The following is a 4988-nucleotide window of genomic DNA, read 5'->3' on the forward strand; positions in this document are numbered from 1 at the left end:
TTCAGTTACATCTTCATCCTCTTCAGAGGAAGAATAGTTCTTAGAGCTCATGAATGGTAAAAGGAGGTTCAATGGAATCTCTATGGTCTCTAGGTGAGCCTCAGATTCCTTAGGTTCCTCAGTTTGGAACTCCTTTTTGTTCAGAGGACGTCCCAGGAGGTCTTCCTCACTGGGATTCACGTCCTTCTCCTCCTTTGTGTATTCGGCCATATTGATTATATCAATGGCCTTGCACTCTCCTTTTGGATTCTCTTCTGTATTGCTTGGGAGAGTACTAGGAGGGGTGTCAGTGATTTTCTTACTCAGCTGACCCACTTGTGCCTCCAAATTTCTAATGGAGGACCTTGTTTCACTCATGATACTTAAAGTGGCCTTAGAGAGATCAGAGACTATGTTTGCTAAGCTAGAGGGGCTCTGCTCAGAATTCTCTGTCTGTTGCTGAAAAGATGATGAAAAAGGCTTGTTATTGCTAAACTTGTTTCTTCCACCATTGTTAAAGCCTTGTTGAGGCTTTTGTTGATCCTTCCATGAGAAATTTGGATGATTTCTTCATGAGGAATTATAGGTGTTTTCATAGGGTTCACCCATGTAATTCACCTCTTCCATTACAGCGTCCTCAGGATCATAAGCTTCTTCTTCAGAAGATGTCTCTTTAGTACTATTGGAGGCATTTTGCCATTCATTCAGAATCTGAGAAATCATGTTGACTTACTGAGTCAAAATTTTGTTCTGGGCCAATATGGCATTTAGAGCATCAATTTCAAGAACTCCCCTTTTCTGAAGCGTCCCATTACTCACAGGATTCCTCTCAGAGGTGTACATGAATTGGTTATTTGCAACCATGTCAATGAGTTCTTGAGCTTCTACAGGCATTTTCTTTAGGTGAATGGATCCACCTGCAGAATGGTCCAGCGACATCTTAGAAAGCTCAGATAGACCATCATAGAATATATCTAAAATGGTCCATTTTGAAAGCATATCAGAAGGACACTTTTTGGTCAACTACTTGTATCTTTCCCAAGCTTTTTAGAGGGATTCACCATCTTTTTGCTTGAAGGTCTGAACATCCACTCTAAGCTTGCTCAGCTTTTGAGGAGGAAAGAACTTGGGCAAGAAGGCCATGACCAGCTTATCCCAAGAGTCCAGGCTATCTTTAGGTTGTGAGTCCAATCATGTTCTAGCTCTGTCTCTTACAGCAAAAGGGAAAAGCATGAGCCTGTAGACTTCAGAATCTACTCCATTAGTCTTAACAGTATCACAGATCTGCAAGAATTTAGTTAAAAATTGATAGAGATCTTCTGATGAAAGTCCATGGAACTTGTAGTTCTGTTGCATCAGAGCAACTAGTTGAGGCTTCAGCTCAAAATTGTTTGCTCCAATGGCAGGGATTGAGAAGCTTCTTCCATAAAAATTGGAAGTAGGTATAGTATAATCACCAAGCATCCTCCTTGCGCCTTCACCATTGTTATTGGGTTCGGCCATGTCTCTTTCTTTTTCGAGATTCTCTGTAAGGTTTTCTTTGGATTGTTGTGCTTTAGCTTCTCTTAGCTTCCTCTTCAGAGTCCTTTTAGATTTAGGATCTGCTTCAACAAGAATGTCCTTGTCCTTGCTCCTGCTCATATGAAAAAGAAGAGGAATCCTCTATGTCACAGTATAGAGATTCCTTTATGTGAGTAGAAGAAGAAAAGAATAGAAGAAGGAGGAGAAAATTTTGAACACAAAGGAAAAGAGAGGGTTCGAATTTTTAGATGAAGAGAAGTGTTAGTAAATAAATAAAATAAACAGAAAGAGATGAGAGGGGGAGAATTTCGAAAATTATTTTTGAAAAAAAGGTTAGTGATTTTTGAAAATTAAGAGAAGAAATAAAATTAAAATTAAAATTTGAAACAATTAGTTAATTAAAAGAATTTTGAAAAAGAGGGAGGTGATTTTCGAAAATTAGAGAGAGGAAAGTAGTTAGGTGGTTTTGAAAAAAGATAAAAAATAGTAAAACAAACAAAAAGTCAATTAGTTAGTTGAAAAAGATTTGAAAATCAATTTTGAAAAGATAAGGAGTTAGAAAAGATTTTTGAAATTGATTTTGAAAAAGATATGATTTTAAAAAAGATATAATTGAAATTTATTTTAAAAAAGATATTTTTTATTTTTGAATTTTTAATGAGGAGAGAGAAAAACACAAATATGACCCAAAACATGAAAATTTTGGATCAAAACCAATGATGCATGCAAGAACACTATGAATGTCAAGATGAACACCAAGAACACTTTGAAGATCATGATGAACATCAAGATTTATTTTTGAAAAATTTTCAAGACAAGAAAAACATGCAAGACACCAAACTTAGAAATTTTCAATGCTAAGACACTATGAATGCAAAAATGCATATGAAAAACAACAAAAGACACAAAACAAGAAAATATAAAGATCAAACAAAAAGACTTACCAAGAACAACTTGAAGATCATGAAGAACACCATGCATGAGTTTTCGAAAAATGCAAAAGTTTTTAAAACATGCAATTGACACCAAACTTTAAAAATTGACACTAGATTCAAACAAGAAACACAAAATATTTTTGGTTTTTATGATTTTATAATTTTTTTGGATTTTTCGAAAATAAAATTTTTTTTTAGAAAAAACGAAAAAAGAAGAAAAAATTTTTTTGAAAAGATTTTTGAAAACTTTTTGAAAAGAAAATTACCTAATTTGAGCAACAAGATGAACCATCAGTTGTCCAAACCATGGTTCTGAAAACCGAACCGGACCGGCCAGTTCAACCGGATTAAAATCGGGAACCGGTCACCTAATCGGTCCAGGTAAAGTCAGAAACTGCTTGGCAAAAAACCGGTCAAAAAATCGGTCAAACCGGTGGTTAACCGTAAACCGGGAGAACCGTCCAGTTTTTTAGCGGTTTTTGGTTTGAAAATAAAAATGCCAAACGGAGTCGTTTTAGGAGTTTTTAAAAAAAAAGAAAAAAAAGGGCTAAACGCCTAAACGAGTAAACGAAGCCCTAAATCCCTAATGTTCACAGAAATCACCCAGATCCCAGAACTCCAGAAGCCAGAAGAGAAGAGGAATCACTGAAAAAGCAGTTTACCACCCACAGTCCCACCGCCATCGCCACCGCATCCCGCAGCCACAGCAGCGACGGTGTTGACCACGGCAACCACCACCGCGTCCTATTTCGTCGCTGAACTCGCCCCCTGTTGCTGAGGTTATTTGAATTTGTTTGATGCTTCATGGTTTTGGTTTTTGATTTGCTGAGGTTATTTGAATTTGTTTGCTGCTTCATGATTTGTGGATTTTGATTTGTTGAGGTTATTTGAATTTGTTTACTGCTTCATGGTTTTGGTTTTTGATTTGCTGAGATTATTTGAATTTGTTTGCTGCCTCATGATTTTGGTTGCTGAATTATTTATTTGTTCATGGTTTTCTGAAGTTATTTTCTGGCCTTTGATTTTCTGTTACAGATGGAATAATCACAAAGTAACACACAGCCACAAGATAATGCTGAGAAGTGATTGAGCAATCTGGAGCGATTCTTGTAGGCGATCACGCCCTCTGTGCCTGCTCAGTATCTTTCTATGGTTAGTTTTCAGTAACTAGCTGGCAAGTTTTGGCTAGAATTTTTAATAGTTGTGGCTGGGTTAGGGAAGAAATCGTTTCTTTAACTAAGTTATGTAATTTATTGTAGTATTGTCACAAGATACTGATAATGTTTCCAAGATGAATAGGAGTCAAAATCATCAAAATAGATTTATTCCTTTATCTGGAGGAGTTATTTCATGTGTTGCACATCCTTTATATAATGCCATTGTAATTGAATCACGATTGTTAATTTAAGATATAATAAAGTATTTGGTATTTGATTATTGACAGATTTCCATTGTTTACAAGTCATATGACAGATTTCCTTTATTTTAATGTGGTTTACAGATTTGATTCTCCTTCATTGTTTTTGTTTTTAGCCATTTGCTTGTCTTTCCTCTTTTGATTGTGAATTGAATATTGCAGAGGATCATGATGAGAGTATACCCTTGTATTAAACAGGAATGAGAGTGTTGTTCAATATTAAGTTTTCTACTTTTCTAGAATTAAACAGGATCATGATGGATTGAAATTTTTATTGAATTTGTATACTTAAAATTGTATATTGAATTTTTAATAATTATATTATATATTGGTTCGACCCCGGTTCAACTCCGGTTGAACTATTGAACCATTAAACATGTCATCTGACCGGTTCAATGACCAGTCCGGTTCTCGCAACCTTGGTCCAAACTCAAACAATCCCCGGCAACGGCGCCAAAAACTTGGTGCACGAAAATTGTGATCATCAACAATGGCGCCAATAGACTTGGAGCTCTCAAATGTGAATCACACTTTGTCACAACTTCACACAACTAACCAGCAAGTGCACTGGGTCGTCCAAGTAATACCTTACGTGAGTAAGGGTCGATCCCACGGAGATTGTTGGTATGAAGCAAGCTATGGTCATCTTGTAAATCTCAGTTAGGCAGATAATAATAGTTATAATGGTTTTCAAATAATAAGACAAATAAAGCATAGAATAGAGATAGAGATACTTATGTAAATCATTGGTGGGAATTTCAGATAAGTGCATAGAGATACTTTGTTCCTTCTGAATCTCTACTTTCCTACTGTTTCCATCCAATCATTCTTACTCCCTTCCATGGCAAGCTGTATGTAGGGCGTCACCATTGTCAATGGCTACTTCCCATCCTCTCAGTGAAAATGGTCCAAATGCTCTGTCACAGCACGGCTAATCATCTGTCGGTTCTTGTTCATGTCGGAAGAGAATCCAGTGATTCTTTTACATCTGTCACTACGCCCAACACTCACGAGTTTAAAGCTCGTCACAGTCATTCAATCCCTGAATCCTACTTGAAATACCACAGACAAGGTTTAGACTTTTCGGATTCTCAAGAATGCTGCCAATGGATTCTAGCTTATACCACAAAGACTCT

At 36.4% G+C, this 4988-nt stretch overlaps 1 non-coding gene across 1 annotated transcript; it reads left to right on the forward strand.

The window, feature by feature from the left end:
* The first annotated feature begins 972 nt into the window (after window positions 1-972).
* On the forward strand, window positions 973-1080 carry LOC127743547 (small nucleolar RNA R71). The gene has a single exon (XR_008004934.1). It is a non-coding gene; the product is annotated as a small nucleolar RNA R71 (small nucleolar RNA).
* Window positions 1081-4988: the final 3908 nt, after the last annotated feature.

This window comes from Arachis duranensis, chromosome 10, assembly GCF_000817695.3.
Source record: "Arachis duranensis cultivar V14167 chromosome 10, aradu.V14167.gnm2.J7QH, whole genome shotgun sequence".
NCBI lineage: Eukaryota > Viridiplantae > Streptophyta > Magnoliopsida > Fabales > Fabaceae > Arachis > Arachis duranensis.